This window comes from Podarcis melisellensis (assembly GCF_964234715.1).
Source record: "Podarcis melisellensis genome assembly, chromosome: 5".
Lineage (NCBI taxonomy): Eukaryota > Metazoa > Chordata > Lepidosauria > Squamata > Lacertidae > Podarcis > Podarcis melisellensis.
In genome coordinates, this window is record NC_138537.1 from 48,330,949 (window position 1) to 48,355,097 (window position 24,149).

General features: G+C 41.2%; 2 long non-coding RNA genes across 2 annotated transcripts in view; one reads left to right on the forward strand and one right to left on the reverse strand.

The window, feature by feature from the left end:
- The window catches only part of LOC309370409, a 102,952-nt gene extending 83,874 nt beyond the window's left edge, over positions 1-19,078 (forward strand). The window contains exon 3 of the long non-coding RNA XR_014168545.1: positions 18,974-19,078. This is a non-coding gene — a long non-coding RNA (uncharacterized lncRNA). The remainder of the gene's footprint in view (positions 1-18,973) is intronic.
- On the reverse strand, positions 18,728-23,080 carry LOC309370408. Its single transcript, XR_014168544.1, has 2 exons — positions 22,725-23,080; positions 18,728-19,147 (listed from the first exon to the last, which is right to left on the reverse strand). It is a non-coding gene; the product is annotated as an uncharacterized lncRNA (long non-coding RNA).
- Between the last annotated feature and the right edge of the window lie 1,069 nt (positions 23,081-24,149).

The following is a 24,149-nucleotide window of genomic DNA, read 5'->3' on the forward strand; positions in this document are numbered from 1 at the left end:
GCTACAATGCAAAGCACATCTACCTGTGTGTATACTCCATTGTATTCAATGGGGTTACCCTTGAGTAAAATTGCAGAATATTGGGTTGCAAAGTGTAATCTAACCTCCATAAAAGGCCATGGTGAATTAACCAGCAACCTTGTTCACTTCTGCCTTGCCTTGCTCATATTTTAAAAAGAAATTTGAATGGCATCTTTGATTGTACTTGCAACTCTTTTTCGCCAGTGCTGTCTCTTCATTTATTATTATTATTATTATTATTATTATTATTATTATTATTATTATTATTAATTTTTAATACAGAGACAGGGAAAAATCACCACATCCCACATTCCCTTCTCTCCACCCTCCAGTTGTACAACTTTCATATCAATCTTGACATACAACTAAATACCTGGTGACTTCCCTTCCACCCTTTTCCTGGTTTCTTTATTTTTCTTTTAAATGTTTCTTTATTTTAATGTAGGGCATTGACATGATTAAATCATCTTTAATCTCCAGGTGTTAAGAAATAGAAGAAGACCTAAATTTATAAACTCTAATGGGGAAAATGGATGGCTTTATAAGAAAGACCTTCCCAGTGGGAAGCCTGCAAGAGATCTGAGGAGTGGAAGAAGTTATGAAAGTGATGGTTTGGGATGGAAGCAGAGTTTTCTCAAAAATTTTGCATGAAGGTGTATCATATTTCACCACTTTTTTTACCGGTTTCCCTAAGGAAACCGGTATTACAATTCTAATAACAAATGTTAAATTATGCAAAAGTGGTTTCTCTGCTGAACAGAGTGTTCTCAATAATGAATGTAACTCTTACGCAAGAAATTGTGAAATTTCCCTTAAAAGTAAAATGATCTCCTTGAGGATAGTCACATTCACTGGGACTTCTCTCTCACACACACATCCTTTACAAGGTAGTTCCCATAATTTATTGGCACTTCCAGGTTCTTCGAAGGAGATTCTGGACACTTCCTTGAGATTCCAACTGTGCTTCCAACACAGATTGGGTATTGCCACTTTCTCACTCCCACCAAATTAAAGCACCTCTTTATCTTATCTTATTTGTATTACAAGATGAGTGAAAGTCAACAACATTGTGAGATTTAGAGGAGGGACAGAAAATCTGTGGGCCTCAAGGTGTCGTGGAGCTACAGCTCCCACCATTGCCCATATGGCAGATGGAGTACAACAACAACAACAACTGGACTTTCAGATTTAGAGGAAAAGGTGAGTAAGAGATGACATGATGGAAGTCTATAAAATTATTCATGGCATCTGGAAAGTGGATAGAGAAATGTTTTTCTCCCTCTCTCATAAATCGGGTTCTCCTCACAGAGACAACACATGGCAGTGAGCTCACCACAACCGCTTGCTGATTGGTGGGGTGGGTATGCTTGGATAGCCACAACTACTCGAATGGTCCCTCGGAGGCATGGGACTTCTTCTGACCAATGGGTGCTTAAATTAGCATTTGAGGGACTTTTATATACCGCTGTACGATCACGTTGAGCTTCCTCTTTTTCGCTTTAGTGCACTGGATTACCCGCCCACCCTTCCCTATATTTCGGGTTTGATTGACCTTGCTTATACCTTTGTGGGTTGTCTGCTCTTGGGGCAGGGGCCTGGTAGGAATTTTTCCCACTTGGCCAATTGGCTGGTGCCATTTGGGTTTTGCCTACCTTATAGCAAATCATCACAACTTTGTAAGGTTTGCAGTTAGGCATTGGCTAATGTGTGGTGGAGGGGACTAGGTGTGGCTGTGGCCTGTCTCTCCAATGGTTGCTGTGTGGGTATTCCGTTAAAGGAATCCAGGGGCTCGCCATGCTTTTGTCCGACCCCTGAAAGGGGGATAGGGCCACGCAAGAGCCCCTGGGAGCATTCTGGGTGTGATCTTGGGATCTGCTCCCATCCCAATCAATCTCCCAGGGTGCTTACCTTTGCTGACTTTTGCACTGCCAGTTGTCATTTCTGTTCCTGTCCTGGACAGTCTTGGACAGGTTCAGATAGTCTGAACCAATGCCTAAGCAAACCAATCACAGTCTGTAATCAATAAAGTTGTGGCCAAAATTATGTCAAAACCTCAAACTAAAATTTGAGTCCTGTGTGAATTTATTTCTAGGCGGTTTTGGGATCTTTACACGCAATACTGGAAATCATGGACATGCAGTGAATGTTAGAACATTCAGGACAGAGAAAAGGAAGTACTTGTTCAAGCATAGTTAAACAATGGACTTGCTCCCAACAGGAGGCAGTGATGACTACCAACTTAGATGGCTTTTAAAAAGGATTAGATAAATTTGTGGAGAAGAGGGCTATCAATGGCTACTAGGCCACTCAAGATCCAACCAGTTATTTTACCAGATCATTTATATTTCAGAAGCCTTTCCTTTTTCCTGAGATACTGAGTATTAAAGATTATCAAAATGGAGAAAAATGAATGCTCTGAGCTTCTGTCTCCTGCAAGGAAAAATATATTACTACTAGACTTTCTTCATCTATCCAATCTCAAAGTAGTTCAGCAGACATCAGGCATTAATCTACTGTCACCCATTTTAACTGGTTGTATTTGTGTATTTCAGCTGAAGTTGTATTTGTTGTATGGGAAGCCTAACCATGAGTGTCTTGTAAGTTTTTCCTAATTCAATGGATGATCAGACTACCATCAAACAGTTTGTTTTAAAAAGTTCTGAGGGAATGGGTAAGTCAGGCCCCAATTGCCAGTACTAGTATACTTCATCAGCCCCAGTCAGCTGTAATATAAATCAACATCTCATTTTGACTACTGTCAATGACAGAATGATAGTCTTGACTGCCTGCTGGTCAGATTTAATATGACATTTCTTATATTTTTACTTTCTCTGCTCTGTGGCTATAATTGTTCAACTCAAGAACACTCTGCGAATACCTAGAACTGGAACTGTATTTGTTACAGTCTCATGGAACATTTTTATTGATTTGTGCACCAAGGAGCTGAACATATATCCCCCTGTACTGAAGAACTGTCTTTTTCTGTCAGAAAGGAAAGGGAATTGTTCTGAGTTTCACAAGCCTATTCACTGGTAACATAATGTTAATGATTCTGAAGGACTGGGGATTCTTCCTGAATGGGAAGCAGCACAGACCAAGTTCAATATATTAAGTATGTGAGAATGAGTCACTGTTCAGCAAAGAAGGGAGAAAATGACACTTGTGTTTTCTTTAAAGAAAATGTGAGCTGGTGTGGTGCCTAGCCAGGGCAACTAGAAGCATTTCTGAAATCAAAATCTGGAGCAGCCCAACTGTCTAAGGAGAAACATAACCAAGCAGGCCTGGAGCAGAAACGTAGAGCAACCAAAAAGCAGGATCAGGAGGGTGTGTGACACTTGAAGAGGTGAAAGCACCATTTGATCCACAGCTAGCAAGAAGATCCAGGGGCCCAGCTGCAGAGCCACCAGTTGGCGGTGGCTGAAGAGGGCCTTGAGTTGACACACTTGTGCTGTGGAGTACTGCAGTCAGTAGTTGAGAAGGGCTTTATCTAAGCTGGAGCCTATCAGCAGCAATGATTGGAGTGGAAAGCTAGAGAAAAAACTTCCAGAATTGGAGAACATCTGGGAAGAGAAAAAGCAGCCGAGGTTGGAAATGTGTGACATGGATGAGGACAGGCTGCAGACTGAATCTATGGTTAAGGACAAGTCCCTTATGGTTAAGGACTTCACCTCTTATGAATCTCATAAAGGCCCAGCACCCATCCCACCTCAATAAGAGGCTGCTACAGTGGGAGTTTTTCAGAGTTCTGCGAGCAATGCAGGGCAAAGTAAACTGGGACACTCATCTGCCTGAGTTTAAGATTGTGCTTTCTACACAGGAGTAACTGGAATGTTATACACAAGAAGGGAATTGCTAGCTAGTGACTGCCTTGAGTGTGTTAATATGACAGAAGAATATAGACCTGGATAAGGACTTGTAGGTGGCAGGCCTTGAGCTGCAGTTTTGGCTGAAGTATTAGATTGGGCCAGTAGCCTTTTAAGGAAGACCAAGGAGAAGAAAGAAAAATAATTTGATTTGAACTTAAAAAAAACAACAAAACCTTCTGGGAAATATGCTGAAAGATCGTTTACCATGCATCCAAAATCACTACATAAATGGAACTCTACTCAATTCCAGGAGAAAGAGACTCCTAAATGATTAAAGGAAATGCTGTTGATTTTAGAACTGTGTTGATAATTTCCTGGTTGCCTAGTGTTGAATGTGTTTCAAGTTTAAATGTTGAGTTTGGGTGGGGGGAGCAGAGGGAGAAAATGCATACCTGCCTGTTATCTTCATGTAAACATAAATGTACCTGGGAGAGGGCCAATAGCTTCAGTTAACGATTTTTTTTTTTTTGCAAGGTAAATATTGTCATGTTGTACTGATAGTAGTGATTATCTAAATGGAACTTACCAAGGGAATTGTTTTATAGTCTAGAGAGGAAACATGCTTTACAGAGAACATTCCTTTATTTGAAGGAGACCTCTATGTGAAGGGCTGTCCAGTCTCAGTCCCACTGAAAGATTACAAAAAAACCCCAACACCTTAAGAAAGGAGAGCAGGAAGGACATTGAAGTTGCCCATCAACATTTAGCATCTGGAATGCAGACTGACCTCTCATTATGGCCACATTCACACCATAAATGTGAAGCACTGCCATACCACTTTAAACAGTCATGGCTTCCGCCCCAAGAATTCTGTGAGCTGTAGTTTGTTAAGGGTGCTGAGAGTTGTTAGGAGGCTCCTATTTCCCTTCCAGAGCTATAATTCCCAGAGTTCCCTGTGAAGAGGGGTTGACTGTTTAAACACTCTGAGAAATGTAGCTCTGGGAGGGGAGTAGGTGATGCCCAACAACTCTCAGCACCCTTAAGAAACTACAGTTCCCAGGATACTTTTGAGGAAGCCACAGCTGTCTATAGCACTTTAAATGTATGGTGTGAATGTGGGCTGCATCTCACCATAGGGAGAAAAGACGTGACACAGGTGACCAGGTCACAGTCTCCCCGCCTCCCAGTGGGGGGATGTATTATATTTCTATTTAATTATAGTAATTGTTTCTAAATTTGCATGTGTGCATTATTTCAGAGGCAATATGGCACTGTATACTATTTGATGGGCAATGGCATGAAAGGGCATTGACATATGCCCTAGTCCATAGACATATGGACTAGAAAAACCAGTGATCTGATCCAGCAGGGTTCTTTTTGTACTTATGACTGCTAAAGTGGGATCGCTTCTGCTGGTACAAGAACTGCCAGTTTTGCCTCCACTTACACTTCTTTTGCATATTTGTAAATGTAGCAAACTTCACAGAGAAATCAGCCATCTTTCATCCAGAGGAAATTAAGTTGAGTAGTGCTGCCTCTGGAACATGGAATTGTGGACTGCTGAATATTGCTGAAATGTACGATGGGAGAATTGCTGGAACTGAATGGAAGCATTTGTATGACAAATGTTCATTACTCCTTTGTAAAGAAAATAAGCAGAAATTTACATTGGCAACACAGCTAAGAACTTATTGAGAGCCCGTTGTCTTGGGAAATGACAGGTGCTTAACGTTTGGGCTTGACATTATTTTGTGCATTTTACGCACCATTGGTTATAATTTAAATACAAAAACATAATAAATGCCAGGTATTTGCATGTATTCCCCCCCACTTTCATCTATAGCTGATCCTGGCCATGTAAAGTATCCTCAATCTCTGCCCAAAAGACTGCCAATTGTATTTTATGGATGTGTGGCTGTTGCCCAGGGTATTTTGAAAGCTTTAAATAGTTTTATGAACTAGAACTTAAGTCAAGGGATTTTCTGTAATAAAAAACTCCATCTTTGCCTTTGCCGATTCTAAGAGTAAATGTTGCTACAAATGCCATTGTGGAGGCGAATTCTAATCACTTTTATTAAACATGCTTTGCATAATAATAGAACATCCAAGAAGTAATAATACAACATTGCAGTGAGCTTAATGACTCCGTCTTGCTCATCTCTGTAGTGATTAATGAAATAGCATTAATATAAGGCAAACATCACACTCAAGGTTCTGCTTGGCCTAGGACTTGAGAAGAATTAGGCTATGTGCCATGAATAATTCAGAGACATTCTTAAGGCAATGTCACTTTCCCCTCTTTTGACATGCACAAAAGCTTCTTTCCTGACTTGACACTTTTCATGGAGGAAGGCAACACAAAGTGAACAAGATAGAAAGATGAGTCCTTTCTAATGTGTTGAGAGTGGACTGTGCCACCAGATCTTCAGTAAATTAAAAAAAGAGATTAAAAATGAATTCAGCAGCTTGAAAAGGAGGAAAAGCAGAGCATTGCTTCTTAATCCCTGTTCCTGAGCATTGCAATGATTCAATGATCTACCACCTCCTCCTACTTATTATTTTGGCAGGAAATCTGTCTCAGGGTTACCCTCTTGGGCTGCTTTCCTTGCTGCCTTTATCACATAAGCTTCATGTGGACATCCCCTGATCCTCTAATAATGAGGGATGGGCCTTGCTCCTCTGTACCTGTTCATTTGTGATGGTGGATATAATAATTTAAAGGTTGGGTCAAACCAGTTCACAGCCCAGTAAATCAAGCTGCAAAAATATGTCCCCAACCTGTCTACTCAGATGTAAGCTCCACTGGATTCAATGCAGTTTACTCTCGGCAACTGGTGTTTTTTAAAAAAACAAACAAACATACAAACAGGCATATCTGTTTAACCACAAAGCTATTCCGAATCTTTTCTAAGCAGCCAGATTAAAGTGGTGTGGGGAGAAGGTACCTTAGTTAAGGAATGATGAATATTTCTTACAAGTCTTACATCATAATCCCAAAACCTGCTTGCTCAGAATCCTGTGCAATTTACTCCCGGGCAATTGGCATATTTGTTAAACAACACTGCTAGCAAGAGCCTTTACCAAGCAGCCGGATTAAGGGGGAGAAGAAAGATGAGATATAAAAAGTCCTTTCTTTTTTGTGGGTGGAACAACAAAACATGCTCTGGGTTCAAGGACAGTTGTTTCCATATGAAAGAAGTTTTCTTTTTTTTAAAAAAATAGTATTGATGACTAATTCAGGGCTCTTGCAGGGGAGACAGCAGGGGAGACAGCAGGTGTGCAAACTAAAGTCAGGTTCACTCTTTCATTCACTTTTCAGGAGCTTCATCCCATACCTACTCATGACAGTTAAAAGGACTTTCATTACAGTCAAGTTATTAGTTGTGTGCTGCATCTTCAGCCAGATGTTGCGTACATCAGGTGCATCCATCCAAAAAGGGCTACGCTTTCCAGGCTGCTACCCTTCAATCAGAAACTTTGATCAGAACACCAACTCAGTACAGACATGAAAGAACGTTGCTCCCTAGTCATCCACCATTTCATCCCTTAATTTGATCCCACACTTTTTGAATATAATCTACATTTTTCTAGGGCTGTCGCTCAATTAAATGAAGCTGATCAACAGTGCATGTTTTAGTTGATTGATTTGCCACTTCAATCAGCATGAGTGTGTGTATAGTTTCTAAAGAAAAATATCATGTTTCCGTTTGCTTGTAGAGGATGCATGTGTATGTTAAAGAAGGCATTCCCCTTTCTTTGTCACAAAGGATAGAATATAAGGGGTGACTCTTTTAAGATGGTGCTTAGGTTTTTATAAATACTTCAATTGAAATTGTTTTCTTTTAAAAAAAAATCTGCTGACCAACTAATCACAGCTCAGACTTCACCAGGTGTAGAGTAGGCCCATTGAAATAATGACTTACACTGTAATCCAAACCCCTTCTGCACCAGCTGAGGTGTGTGTGGATCAGTTAGAGTCATTTTTCTTCATAGATGGTAGTTCAAGACTGGGAGGTGGAAGGGAGACAGTGAGAAGAAAACCGACTTTTCCAGGGTTTTATAACAAAGGTAAAATTGCCTGATACAAGAGCTTCTCTAGAATAATTTATCTGATTTTTTTCAGGTATCTTACACAGGCACACGCTCAGCATGGCCCAGTTTTCAAAGTATTTGGTCACAGAAAGTAGGGAACACAACACAAAATCCCCTGGATAGATCTATCTGAAATTCAGCAGATATAACCTACTTTAGGGGTACTTTCTTGCCTGCAAATTTTATCCATTGTGTGGAAAAAAAGTTATAACCATTTCTAGATTTCCTATTGTAGACAACGGGGACAAAATAGATCTTCAGATTTAACAGATTTGAGCTAGATTAACAAATCTAATTGGAACGAAGCAGAGTGGATTTAAAACAGAGTGGGCTGCTTCCAAATGTTACAGATACAGATTCAATTCAAGTCATGTGGTCAACATAAATTTATTTACATTCCACTAGCAACTGACAAAAAAAATAGAATAGAATATGAATGATTTACAAAGCAATCTAAATGCCCCTTGCACTGAGCTGGAAGAGTTGGATTGGGTGGAGGGTTCCTCTGCTCAGCTCTGCCTGCTAAGCCAGCCTCTGACTAACCACCACTGATGGAGTGATGCAGCTGTCGCTCCACTGGCGCCAACCTCTCCCTTCAGCCTATGGAACATGCAGGTAGGCCACTGGCATGTCCTCACTGGCAGCAGTCAGCAAGAAAGCCATTGGATCCCAAACTGGTTTCACTGAGAGCGCTTGATGGCATCAGACCCAATCTTGGCCCAGTAACTGCAATTACTGCACCAGCTCACACTACACTTTAATCTTCCTGGATGACCTTATTCCCACCTGAATAATTCTGACAGATATCCTGTTTTATCATGGCTGTATATGTTTGAAAACTTAAGATGCATTAATACTGTATGACATGGGAAAATGAAAGGTAGGTGCTAATGTACAATATTGGCAGGGTAGTTAAGGAGCCCAGAGCATTTGCTACATTTCTAACTCAATATTTTTTGCATGCCAACAGAGGAAATGTATTTACTTACCTCTTATCTATGCCTTGTTTCTGTGATATGTATTGTGGGAACAAACTATATATTTTGGGCTGCAGCTTCAAAATGTTACAAGTTATTTTCCAACCTCAAGAAACTTGACAAATCAATCACAAGACAATCTCCTTCTCGGAAGAGAGGCTTCACTTGAAATATTTCTTACAGTCGAGGCAAGAGAGCAACATGAAACAGTTTCCTTTAGCTTCCTTGGAGGTAAACAGGAAAACAAAAATCCAGATGCTCTCCATCAACAGCTTTTCTGTTTGCCTATTGAACAATTCAAACAATTTGGCTTCTGACAACAGACCCTTTACCATTCAGTGTTGATTTGGGAAATCTAACATTAATATTTGATTTGCTACCTTTTGGCTGACAAATTAAGCAAAAAGGCAGGTCGTGACATTGTTTTCATAAAAGAGATGCAACCTGTTGCTAACAAACTTAGAGGTTGTAAGCGGTGCATATATAATAGGAGCTATGGAGTCTTCTGGGATCAGAAATCACAGATGTGCAGGATGGCTGGAGGCAAAGTCAATGAAATAGGATAAAAGCTCAAGCAAAAGAGAGTGGGCCATCTGATCCCGACAACATGACAGGCCTCTGTGTTGTACATCCCTGAGCTCATGTGGTGTATAAAGAAGAGGGCTGCACATATATTAAAACCAAATCTCTCTTTTTTGCTTCCATGCGTTGGACTGAATAGATGAACAGTCTAGCACATTGAGACTTTGCCTTTGTTTCCCTAATCCAGCCAAGGACTAGGGATGTTGAAGGAATCAACGGAAAACAAATAGTGTGTCAAGGTTGCATAACCCCTTTGCTCCCTAATTATGAAATAACCAGACCAGACAGAAAATATATAGATTGGGTTCAATTAGGCCACAACTTTATTGATTACAGATGTGAACGGTTTTGGCTTAGGCATTGGGTAAAGCCATATTCTGCCCAGTCCATTTTCTGGAAGTGCAGCTAAGAGCAAACCACCCCTAGGGTGAGCCCTAATGACCCACATCAAATAGGGGTACCCCCAAGGGGTCCTTGTTGGAGGAGTGCTATGGCCCTTGCTCTTGCCTGGGCATTTGGACAGAAGCATATCCTCCCGGATCATTTTACTGGGATCTTCCTTTAACCAAGGAGGAGCAAGCAGAGGCTACAACCTTCCTTTAAACCAAGATAAGGCTTCTGTCCGCCCATTCAGCCCCTATTGTCACACTGACTTTTTCTATGAAAGGTATCCATCTTAGTTCAATAACAATTACTTTTCATTTAAAACATCAAATAAAACAGTAAAACAGATGGTTCATAGTAATAATGACAAGTGGGGCCTGCTGAACAAACATCATGATGGATACTGCATTAGGAGGATGGTTTTAAAAGAGGGTTGGACAAATTCATGGAGGAAATGGCCATCAGTGGCTCCTAGCCACAATGGTTAGCCACAATGGCTATGCTCTTCCTTCGCGTTAAGAGGCAGCAATGTTTCTGAATACTAGTTGCTGGAAACCACAGGAGGGGAGAGTGCTCTTGTATCCGGGTCCTGCTGGAGGGATTCCTACAGCCATCTGGGTAGCCACGAGGAGAACAGGATGCTGGACTAGACAGACCTTATCCAGAGGGGTTGTTCTTATGACGATTTGATCCCTTCATAAGATGCATGCAACACACAAGCACAGCAAAACTCCAGCAGAAGGATGGCCATTTATGAAAATTGATACAAAACTCTCTCCTGGCAACACCGTCACAGCAGTTGGTGAGCAATGGAAGTCAATTCTTCCCTCAGACAATTCTTCCACAGCAATAGCATCAGGAATCCCTGTAAAGCACACATTGCAGTATTATTATTCTTATTATTCTTATTATTCTTATTCTTATTATTTGCTCCAGATATCCCCCCGTCTTGCCAATTCGCTGCTGTTTGTCACTCTTTCTGTAGTAAACAATATTAAAAAACAACATGTTTATTAGCATGTGCATTCCTTTGTTTTGATGGATTGCTGAACAACAATGCAATAGCTCCATGAATGGTGTATATTTTCACAAAGGATTCAGATTTAATTGCGACAGTTAATCATTTTCAAAATCTTCCCATATTGATTAAGAGCACCCTGTCATACGCTGACTTAATGCTGAAGGTTTTGTAAATAATGTGTCATCATTCTGTGTGCAGAGTCTCTGGTGCACAGCTAAAGTCTATGTTCTGGAAGAAAACAAAAACAAAAATGTTCATAACTTACCGTAAGTTAGAAAAGCCCCCCACCAAAGGGGGAGGGGCAGCCTGAATGTGTGTTATTTCACCTCATAGGGGACTTTGCACAATTCCTTCCATGGGTTGAAATAAGGTGTCAAGAGAGGGGGTTGCATGATGAAGACTCACCCCCTGTTGCTTCTAGGACCCCTCCCCCCAAATTGCTGCATGATCAAGCTAAGGCAGAAGGTGTGGGGTGATGGCCACCAATTTGCCTTTAAAAGCAGATTAGACAGATTCATGGAGGATAAGAGGTAAGATTTCCAGCAGGGGTGGAATTTAGTCTTTCAAATTTCAGTGGTGCCCTGCAGAAACCCCAAAGTTGGCACCCCTCATTCACCTCTCACGTTCTGTTCTGCTCACTACATCATAGTTGCAATGCCTTATGACGCCCCGTAGGCTCAGTGCCCACAGCAACAGAATCAATAGCTCTGCCCTAAATCTGGTTTTCAGTGGTTACCATCCCTGATGACTGTGTTCTACTTCTGCTTCCAGAAGAAGGACAGAAGAATTCTCTTGTGCCGAGGTCTTGCTTGTGGGCCTCCCATAATGATAATAATAACAGTAATAACTCAGAAATGAGTTCCGCCGAGTTTGGTGGGGCTTGTTTCCAGGTAACTGGGTATTCGACTGCACTCTTCTTATCTCCATCACCTCATACCAGCTATCAAAATGATGACATTTCAAAAGTTGTTGGGCTGCTAAAAAACTGTTGTAGCCAATGTTGTGATTTCAGTTGAATTAGATGGGTTTTTTATTTATGTTCTGCAACAATGACTTAATTGGGCACAATTCAGACAGACATTTTCAAGGTACAGTTGGTTGTGACCTCCCCACCCCCAGTCTTCCCTCATTTGCAGATCTGCTAAAAGAAAAAATCTTATGGGGGTTGGACAGAAAACTGATGTCTGAAGGATGAAAGAAATAAATGACTGAAGAGGACTGAGCTTCAGTTGCTTTAAATGTCTTAGTGGATGCAAAGTTCAAACACAAAATCTTATTAATTATGACATTTCAAATACTCTTTTGGAGCTAAAATGCTTTAATAGAAAGGCACCATCATCCATATGGAGTAAAGTAGAAAGAAAGAAAGAAAGAAAGAAAGAAAGAAAGAAAGAAAGAAAGAAAGAAAGAAAGAAAGAAAGAAAGAAAGACAGAAAGAAAGAAAGAAAGAAAGAAAGATCGCTTCCCAGAGAGATTATTTTTATTCATTAGGATCAGCTAAATGAGATTAAGCTCGCTGTTTTTAACAGTGCTAGAGGCAAGGACTGTGTTTAGATTTGCCAGATGTCAAGAGTTTGGCATGGGGCACTCAGACTTATACTAGTTTTCCAACTCTGAAAACCTGCCAACAGGATTGGATCTATAATTAAGAACAAAACGGTGAATTCAATGAAGTCTACCAGATGACAAAATAAAATAAAATAAAATAATAACTCTGGAGCTGTATCCAACTATGTTATTTTCAGAGTAGATCCATTAGAATTTAGTGGTGGTATTAAGCTAGGTTTTGCTCCGAGTACAACCACTGAAATTAATGGACATGGCTAAGTTAGGTCCATTAATTCCAATGAGTCTAATTTGAGCAATATTCATTGAATTCTACCTAAGTTTGTCATGTCCATTAATTTCAATAGGTCTGTCGTGAATAGTACTGACATTGGATACAAGCCCTGGGATTTAGGTGTCATACTTTTATTCACATATTCAAACACTGGTTATTTCAACAACCCTACTAAGATCATGTGTGAGGACTAAAAGAGAAACTTGATTGTTGCTTCACTACAAAAGATAAAGGCTTGTTAATATATTTGTAGAGGATTCAAAATTATAGATAGCATTGCTAAAAAATCTTAAAGTCCTTTACCACACCCTGGTGAATGCCTCCTGTCTAAATGGATAAGGTGCTTGGATCGGTGAGGGTGACTGCTTTATCTCTGCACCCTTGTGCCTCTGGCTAATAAAAACTATCAGGGAGAGGACAGCTGGCTGGGCCAAGGAGGTGGTTAATGTCTGTTTATGAGAGGGGGTGGTTCCTGCCTGCTTGAAGGAGGCAGCAGTAAAACTGCTGCTTAAGAAACTCTCCCTGGAAAATCTAACTAGCTGCTGGCCAGTTGCTAATCTCCCTTTCCTGGGCAAGGTTCTAGAGTGGGTGGTTGTGGACCACACCCAAGTGCTCTTGGATGAAACTGATTTTCTAGATCCATTTCCGTGGGGGTTTAGGCCCAGTTTTGGCACAGAAACCGCTTTGGTTGCTCTTTAGTATGACTTCTGTCATAATAAAGAGAGGAAATGGAAACGTTTCCCTGTTAATTCTCCTTGACCTCTCAACAACTTTCAGTACCACCAACCGTTGTATCCTTCTGGAGCGACTGTCCGAGTTAGGGGTGGGTGGCACTGCTTTGCGGTGGTTCTGGTCCTGCTTGGGTGGTCTTTCCCAGAGGGTGTTGCTGTTGGATTTCTAACAATTGCTTGGGGGAGTGTTTTCCAGCCCCATGGAGTAATCAATGTGGAGTTCAACAGAGTTTGATCTAAGGGTATACTAAATAAATAAATAAGGGTATACTAAATAAATAAATAAAGTTTGAGACTGGTTCAGAAGCGGAAGCCAGTGCAGAACACTATAGCCAAGTTGTTGAGTTGAGCACCTGAATGTGTGGATATTGCACCTGTGTTAAGCAGACTGCACTGGCTGCTCTCAACCACTGGGCCATGTTCAGTGTCTTGTAACTAACATATAAATCTCATAAGAGAACTAGGCAATGTTCAAGGGAAAGTTGTTTCTGTCTGTCTCTGAAAACCCTTCCTTACCAGATAAAATGTGAAGGAGATGTTTATAAAGAGTGCACCAAAATTAGACATCACCTTTTCAGATAATATAGCCTTTAGGTGTTGTGATCTTCCTGGCTTCCAGTCTGTTTATCTACGTGCTTAGATTTCCTGCTGTAAGAAAACCAGTATTTAAAAGTGGTTTGCACAGATCGTGCTTTGCTGCCTGTGGTTTTTGGTTTATTGGTTTAACAATCAACTTCTCTGTCCCAGCAGCAAAGGTTGTTAACCTTTCTCTTTCTCATGACAAATGTTCCTATTGTGCATGTTTTCTTGCCTTCGGCTTAGTAAACAAAACTCCTATAGACAGAAAGAGACTTCATTAATTTCACTTAAAAGCAGTTGGATTTCATCATTGTTTGTCTTGATTATGGTCTGAAAGCTAAATACCAAGAAAGGTGGCATAGTATGATTTAGGATTAAAACCAAATCTCCTAGTCAAGCATAGCAGAGGAATTTAGTGTTATGAAAACTATTTAGTGTTGTAAAAGTTAATGCTATCATGTCCCCAAAACAAAAGACATAAACATGGAAGGAGAGTCCTGCTGGATCCGACCATAGCAACCTGTTGGCTGCAGTGGCCAACCAGGTGCCAGCAGAAGCTCACAAGTAGGACATGAGTGCAATAGATCCCTCCCAGTTGTGATCCACGACAAATGGATTTCAGAGGCATACTGCTGATACTGGAGACAATATATAGCCATTGTTACTAGTAGCTATTGATAGCTTTATTCACCAGGAATTTGTCTAAGTTGGTGGGTAGAGAATTTCATAATGTGAAAAAGTACTTCTTTTTGTATGTCCTGAGTTTCTCTCTAGTTACCTTTTTAAAGTTATTGCCATAACAACTGAACAGATAAAAATAAAATAAACTCACAATCTAAAATGATAGATTATTGAACTGCATTTGCCCATTCACAAGATCCCTATAACTCACTAAGGGGGAAGGAAGTGTCCCAGCTTATGATTTTGAAATCACTAACTAAGCTAATGGCATCCAATCTAGTCTTAAATCATAATAATCAATTCTTTTATTCAAGACTTTGTTGTTGTTGTTGTTTAGTCGTTTAGTCATGACCGACTCTTCGTGACCCCATGGACTAGAGCACGCCAGGCACTCCTGTCTTCCACTGTCTCCCGCAGTTTGGTCAGACTCATGTTTGTAGCTTTGAGAACGCTGTCCAACCATCTCGTCCTCTGTCGTCCCCTTCTTCTTGTGCCCTCAATCTTTCTCAACATCAGGGTCTTTTCCAGGGAGTCTTCTCTTCTCATGAGGTGGCCAAAGTATTGGAGCCTCAGCTTCACGATCTGTCCTTCCAGTGAGCACTCAGGGCTGATTTCCTTAAGAATGGATACGTTTGATCTTCTTGCAGTCCATGGGACTCTCAAGAGTCTCCTCCAGCACCATAATTCAAAAGCATCAATTCTTCGGCGATCAGCCTTCTTGATGGTCCAGCTCTCACTTCCATACATCACTACTGGGGAAACCATGGCTTTAAGTATACGGAACTTTGTTGGTAAGGTGATGTCTCTGCTTTTAAAGACTACAAACCCTGAAATGCTAGAGCATGCTTTAGTTTGATGCTTTTCTTTTCTTTTCTTTTCTTTTCTTTTCTTTTCTTTTCTCTTCTCTTCTCTTCTCTTCTCTTCTTTTCTTTTCACAATGAACGTAGCTATTTCTGGTATGGTCAGCCTTTGGGGAGTATCCCGTCATCTGTTATATTGATAAAAACCAATGTGATTCTTTCCTGCCAATTTATGCTTCCTTTTAATGATTGTTTACCATTCAAACAGCAAAACACTGTCTTGAATGCCGTCACGGCATCTGAATGGATAGAACTGAATGGAGAGTGTGACTATTTATTAGATGTTCCTGCACAGATAAATGTTTCCCAGGGCTGGAGCTCAGATTACATGAGGAACATGTGACCAGCATTAGAATTTTTACAGTCTTTTTTAATAGGCCCAGAGAGTTCTCTTTATGTGAGTTCTGTGCTGACAACTTGGAATATCTTAGGTAACTGATGATGGCATTAAAGATAAAGGAAATAAGACTTAAAAAGTAGTTAGCAACTACTTGGCTCTGATTCTTTATGCATGAGAAACTACATTGTGGAACATTAATCAGTGGGTCGTTCCTGCACAAGCGGCTGGGATGGGTGATTTCTGCTTGCAACTGCTGGGCCTAATGAATATCGAAATGAAAGCAAAAAATTTTCAGATGGCAACTTTAACTAAGGTGGTAGTGGATAGTGGGGTGAGGTGGCACCACACACTTGACCACCAGTCAGTTGTGCTTCTGCTTGTTGTTGTTGTTTAGTCGTTTAGTCGTGTCCGACTCTTCATGACCCCATGGACCAGAGCACGCCCGGCACCCCTGTCTTCCACGGCCTCCTGCAGTTTGGTCAAACTCATGCTGGTAGCTTCGAGAACACTGTCCAACCATCTCGTCCTCTGTCGTCCCCTTCTCCTTGTGCCCTCCATCTTTCCCAACATCAGGGTCTTTTCCAGGGAGTCTTCTCTTCTCACGAGATGGCCAAAGTATTGGAGCCTCAGCTTCAGGATCTGTCCTTCCAGTGAGCACTCAGGGCTGATTTACTGATTCTTTCTGAGCACTCAGTAAGAAGCTTCTGCTTCTTACTAAGAGATAAAAGTTTGGGGTGGCAGCAATGTGCAAATGCATTGGTGGAGCCAATCTGGCACTCTTGCTGGTGTGTTTGCACCATGCTGACCTCACCACTGCCTCTGCCTTCTTGTAAGCAGCAGCTAGACAATGGGCCAGAGGTCTTCCAGAGAAAAACGACAAGACGGAAGGAACCCAAAGAGCACCCAATGAGGACTAAGTTTGATCAATGGCCACGGAACTGTGGCAGGCTGGCGGCGGGGGGGGGGCATGTAACACTGGAAGGAACGAGGACTAGAATGGCATATCCTACAAAAGGGCATTGCTGACTGACTGGAACACTCAGCACAAGTACTTCATGCTGCAACATTTTGTTGGCGGTCCGACTTCTAACTTTTAAAATTACTTTTGAAAATGTACCTGTCTTTTGTGCTGAATAGGCATAACAAGCTTAATATTTAGTATGCACTTAAAAGCAAAATCTGCTGCCTTGTGAGCAAGGTCTTTCTTTATGCATCACCTTTTCATTGAAATTCAAATGAAGTTTCACATTATACAGCTGGCAAATTTTCAGCTTGGTTGCCTACCTCGTGCCTGTCAGGGATAGGGAAACGAGATGGGTTTTCATCCAGATTCCAGGTGCAATACACTTCAGTCTTAGTGCGCTGCCACATGGGGATCCATTTTAGACTATACTTTTCATTCATCTGTCAAGAAAATAAAGAGGTGCTTTTTTGCCATGTCCACTTTAAATTCATACCTGAGTGGAAGCAGAGCACAGTCAGTACGTACCCAGCAGCTTGGCACTTCTTTCAAATAGCTGCCTTGGTCCTATAATTCTAGCTGTTTGGTTTTTAAATGCTTCTTACATAGTGTTGTATGCATCCCAGTCCCCCAGCTATAAGAGACTCCAGAAGTGCTAGCACTCATTCAATGGAGTCTGTGGTATTTTTAGGATACATGGTTTTATCTGCATGTATATACAACCTGAGTATAAGATGGAAGGGCTCTCACAGCATTAACACTCCAACAGATCTTTCCTTCCCATTAGTTTTCAGGGGAATGGTGCCCCCAAATCCATAGATGGGATCCTCCTAATAGAGGGTCCTGGTTGTGCACGGGGCCCCAGGGCTCTCCCCTTACAGGGTTAAATTGCGGGGGAGTAGCTAGATGTCCTGGCCTGGCCATAGCCCTGGGATCACGCCAGGCTGTTTTAGCCAATTGCTGGAGGGTGGCATGATCCCAGGGACTTTAAAACCGGCAGCGTGACGCAAGTAGGGGCACTTGCCTTGCGCTGCCAACACCCGCCCACCCTCCCTAGATTTAGGAAGAGTCGCTTGGCCTTGCTTTGGTTTTGGTCGCCTGTTTTGGAACAGGGCCTGCGTAGGATTTTTTTCCATTTGGCAGATTGGCTTTAGCTACTTGGTCACAACTTGTAAGGTGGAGGTTAGGCATTGACTCAGTTGGACTGTGGGGAGGGGAGGTGCGACCATCACCTGCCCCTCCAGGAACTAGGTATTCCGTTAAAGGAATTTGGGGTGTCCTGGATCTTGTCCGAAGTCCGCTTGAGGAGTTAGGGCCATGCCAGGACCACAGGAACCCCGGGGTGAGCTTTGGTTGGTCCTCATCAACCTTGCTCCCTCGTTTGGTTTACCCCATTGGACTATCACCCAGAGAGGTGGAGTCAGTTATTCGGGAGTCAATGCTTAAGCCAATACTGCTCACGTGGTTGTATTTCAATAAAATTGTGGCCAAAATTTGTCCAAAAACTTAAACTAAAATAAGTGTCCATGTGAAGTTATTTTAGGGGTGGGTCCTGGGGATCTCGGGGTGCAACTTTGGATTCAGTACAGAACAGCTGCCACCATTAACCTAGCAAAGAAACTAGTTTGACCTGTTCAGCAGGTTCCTCTGCTAGAATCTGACCTCACAGATACAGAATCACAGTCGCAGAAAAACATCCAAAAGTCACAGTTTGGGAATAATAATTATTCATGTGGAAATCTCATGCAAAGTAAAATACACAGTTACAAGTATTGTACAACCACATCATTTTATTCAGTGGCCTTATACTAATTTCTGCAATGTAATATCAAAATATACCCAGAAGTCAGACTAATTAGCAACAGATACCTTTAATTGATCACACTTGTGACAAATATCCCGTTTGTTGACTGTCCAAACTGTCAGCTGATCATATAAGGTGATGAAATATTCTTTCCAATTAGTGACCCTAATCTAATTAGAGTTCACAGTTGTACAGCACTTCCAAGTGTTCAAAGCATTTCACATGCATTATCTAGCAGTAGTCCTTACAAACAACTTGTAAGGTAAGTCAGTATTATTATCTCCCATATTGCAGATGGATGGTAGTGGATAACTGTGGCCTGACAGGGAGTGGTTTGCCTACAGTGACCTACAAATTCATGCCAGAAGCAAGATTTGAAGAAGGAACTTCCTGATTCACAGGTCAGTTTTCTACTTGCTACTTCTCATGTGTGCCCCTGAATGGATATCCATGCCTTGGTGCAGATGTCTGCAAGGAGTAAGCCTTATGAGCAGCCATAGAATCATAGAATTTTAGCGTTCAGGTCCCAGCCTCCAGAGCAGGAGAAAACCAGTTTGCTCCATCTTTTATGTGACAGTCCTTCAGATATTTGAAGATGGCTATCCTCTCAGACTCCTCTTTTCCAGGCTAAACATACCCCTCCTCAACCATTCCTCATAAAGATTGGTTTCCAGACCACTGATCATCTTGGTTGCCCTCCTATGCACACATTCCAGCTTGTCAATATGCTTCGTAAACTGTGGTGCTCAGAACTGGACACAGTACTCCAGGTGTAGTCTGACCAAAGCAGAATAGAGTGGTACTATTACTTCCCTTGACCAGGATGCTATCCTTCTGTTGAATAGCATTAGCTATTTTATTTTATCACAGACTGACTTCATAAGCCATGTAAGCAGCTTATGAAGCCCAACTATTCTTCCTGCCCCAATTCTCTACAAGTGCATTATTTGCAGGAATAATGACTTTGTATTTCACGTTTTGCAGCAATAGCATTAAACACCTCTGCTATGTCATACTTGCAAATGTTTTATACGGAAAACTGATATTGGTAATGACAAGTTTGTCAGCCCTTCACAGTAAAGGCTAAAATCAGTAATCAGCCATCTTGTCCATTCTGATTTTCCTTTTGACACACCTCCCATTTTCCTCAAGACAGCACATGAGAAATAATTCACACATCTTTCTCTTTGTTTTAAAAACAACAAAATTATAACAGATCATATTGTGTTCCTGCATTTTTACACTATTTGTTTTATAGTGCATGGGAACCATTAAGAAACCTATTGGTTTATAATGTACTCTCTAAATACATATTTATAGCTAGTTTTATGGCAATGAATATTGCTGACTATAATCATAAAACTAATAAAGGGATAGGTACTGTACATCTGGTAAACCATGATAGCTGTTTACAATGGTTGCATTCAAATAGCCATCCATTGTACACTCTGTGCTCATCCTGTCTTCAGCAACTGAAATGTACTTAGCATTCAGAACTTTCTTTAGGGGGCAGCTAAGTGGCTGTAATCACATATAATACTCCTGTCTTCATAGTATTATAAGTGGCTTAACAACCGTCTGGTATATGAAAATAGACTTCTGTACATTAGTACATGCAACTGCCATGATAAAAGAGGAGAAAGAAATATACCTCTTTAGTCCTAGCAGTCATATGTGTTTTGGTTCCCATAGCACACCCACATGCTTCCAGGATAATGCATACATGGCTGAGTTAAAGGTGCATAAAAACAATAGGCAATCCCACAGAGACCGCAAATGACTTCCATGAAGAACTCACCATTAGAGAAAACCAAGTGCATGAAATCAGATCAGATCAGCTTTATGGGCACCTTGCAGAAACTCCTTTCAATGGCCTCACGTTGGAACATTCAGAGACATTTGTGTGCTGTCCTTCACGATGCAGATTAGGAGTGTTCACCACTGCAAAATTCCTCCCCCCCCCCTAAAGTGTATAGCTGATGTGGTAATGTTGTTTGGAAGCCTAGTTTAAGCGGAACTGCTCTTGTTCAGAATGATGGACATGCAAAGTGTGAAGCCTTGGAATCTCTGAATTAGTATCTGGACTTCAGTTTCATACTTCATGGAGAATACCCCGTATTATAAGAGCAGAGAGGAGAGCTTTGTAAGTGGATGCTGAATATTTTGTGGCTATTTCAAATGCCTTCATCTATCCTCAAATCCTCTGTCAATCAAGAAATTATGTTTGGCAGATAGCAGGGACCTCAGGCCATTTGGCTGTTGCAAAATGTTTCCCCTGTTCTACATTTAAATAAATCAGGTTTAATTATATTTTAAAAATGCAAATGTCTTTTAAGTGTCTTCAACTCCAGATAACGAAAGCTGCTTCCCCTGTTCACAGCTCTATACTGTGAACCCATGTGAAAGTCATTTTCTAAGCTGAGTGAGACAAAGATTGCAAAGTCTTTGTAGTCATTAGTAGAAAGAATCAGAGTGGTGGACATGCAGGAACTTAGTAATGCACAGCACAAATTTCAAGTGTGTGATCTTCCAGAATGTCTAGTTCAGCTTTTGTCAACCTGGTGCCTCCAGATGTTTTAAACTCATAACTCATTCAGTCCTATCCAGTATGGCCAATTGACAGGAGGGCACCAGTTTGGGGATTGTTGTCCCAGTAAGAAAAAAATTCAGAGGAACTAGAAAAAAGATTCCTGAGATTCTGAAGAGCTGTTAACATTAATTGATAGAGTTTACTTATATTCCACTTTTCTACAATGAGCTGTGCCCAAAGCAGCATACAGCAAACATTCAAAGCATCAAAATACAGAGCGTTAGCAATTCAAACATACAAATTACAGGCCAGTAAATTTAAAAAATGTCAAGAATCAACCATTTGGCATACAGAAGCAAAATAAGAGTTAATCAACAAGAAAGTTTCTGGAACTTGTATTGCTGCACTCCAAATACAGTTCAGAGATGAGGGGTAGATGACATATGGCTGACATACAGGCTGGATAACATACAGCTGGCTCTTCCATCTCACATCCAGAGGAGACTGACAACAGCAAAAGGCAAATGTTGAGGAGGACAAATTGCCACAATGATAGTAAGTCTCTTCTCCAGAGATCTGGTAGTACTAACTGCTGGTGCAGGTCTTATTGCTCTTAATGTGGACCATTGGTATGACTCGTTATAAAAAAAGTCCCTTCTGCCCCGCCTCCCCTTTTTCTGTCTTTTCCAGAATGGCTGTTGGAAAAATATCATGCTTAACTTTTTGTTCGCTAAGGCTGCATACACAATATGCTTTTGAAGGACATTTGAAACACATTTCCCCCCTCAAAGAATTCTGGGCACTGTAGTTGTCAGATGCTGGGAATTGTAACTCTGTGAGGGGTAAGCTCCTGTGCCCAGAAATCTCTGAGGGAAAGAAGATGCTTCAAATGTGCTTTAAAGGTATAGCATGTACACAGCCTATTTTTTTTCTTACTTTCCCCCCTTTTTTCTACAAACACATTTGCTGCAGGGGCTTCAACCTGTCCCTGCAACTCTTCAGTTTCAGGATACTATCATTTAATTTGATTATATGTCATTATAGGAGCAGCTTAATCCGTTTAAAGATGTTGGGTGGTTCCTGGCCATTACATGAGATTAAAATGGATGACTTTTGAAGGTCCTTCCGATTCTAGACTTCCAAATTTCTTTAAGAAATAAAGTACTAGGGAAAGAAGATGTGAGCACTACAATTAATTGCACAAATTCCAAGCGCTAGAGCTACTTACAAAAGAGTTTTTGCTCTTTGTGCACCATAATTAGGGCTTCAATTACTTCAAGATTGTGCATTTTTTTTAAAAAAAAACTCTTTTGCTTCAACACAAAAGGGTTCCTTTAATTAATATAATGTATAGACTGCCAACATGTTTGTAAATGAACCATGTGCATGCAGCATAAAATTGACCCAAGTAAAATGAAATTCTTGCAAATTTATATTTCTAGCATTCCCTCCCTCGCTGCACAATGAGCATGTAAGTTTGTCAGGAATTCTTTCTCTTTTTTGAAGCATACTCACATCTGTTGGTGATGGGTCATGAAAGAGAAGGTAAACCAGCAGGAAGTCACAGGCCATAGAACAGTGTCATGACATCCTGACCACCTTTCCATACAATGTTCTGGAATCCTGAACAATCAGTTACACGTTTCAGTTTCTGTGTTCCAAAGATTGCAATTAAAAATGGCAACTGTTATGTATTCTGTGGTCTGAGCCCCTGTGTTCTGATTCGATACATGATATCCAATCACAGAACATTTCAGGATTTGGGCCTCTGCCATTGGCTCTTAAACTCTGAGTTATGATTTGCAGCTTGGAAGTTTAGACAGCCAATCATGTTGGGAGTGGTAGTGGCCCAGGCCTTCAGAAATGTATATAAGCAGTTGCTTTGCCCCTGTTGTCCAGTCTGTTAGTTCAAAAAAGGTTCCTGCTGTTATCACTGTGTCTTGCCTCATGGGAACCCACCTACACTTCAGCAACACTCTGTGCTTTTGAGGCTGTCAGGAATGCATGAGACTATAGAACAAAAGAAAGTCCCCCTGAGTGAGCAGAGATCTATTCTGATCATGTGCACATGTGATATACACATGTGTGAATTAGCCTCCAGTTGTGGAATTCTGCACTCTGGTGCAGGCATAGGCAAACTCAGCCCTCCAGATGTGCTGGGACTACAACTCCCACCACCCCTCGCTAACAGGACCAGTGGTCAGGGATGATGGGAGTTGTAGTCCCAAAACATCTGGAGTGCCAAGTTTGCCAATGCCTGCACTGGTGCTACTCTCAAGGAACTTAATTCGGCAGAGGGAAAGAGAGGAGTGGCTTTGTGCTGTGGGTGTCAATGCAGGAGAACGGCAAAGTCAAAAAACCCAATTAAATGAGGAGGTGCCATTAGGAATAATCAGCTGCAGCATTTCTGACTGCAAGTTCCTAGTGATTTTGGATGTGACTAACTGAAAAGCAGATAGGATGTGCTGTTAGATTGGGTCCAAATGCTATCTTTAAAAAGTATTACCCTGAAATAGGTATCAGGCAGTGCATGTAGTCCTCTGATATATTGTCCATAGGGAATTCTCTTGACTTACACTGGAAGCTGACAAAGAAATGTTGATTTTACACCATCTGTTTAAAGCGAGTGAAGACAGCTGTGAGGAAAACAAAAGGTTCAAAGGGAGGAAAGACAGATGGATACAAAAGATATACTTTGGCTGGTGCTACATGGTACCTGATGGCATCAATAACTGTTTTCCCTTTGCTTTAAAATTTTCCAAAAGTGTTGGGAAACATGGTCTAAATGCTCTTACAAAGGATTAGCGCTTTGGAGAACTTAGCAGGATCAGAACTATCAAAGTGGAGCCTTGTAACCCCCTGTGGGCTGTTGTCCGAAGCATATATGAGAGTGAAATTAATACCCATATCAGAGCATATTCAGGCATACACTTGTGAGTA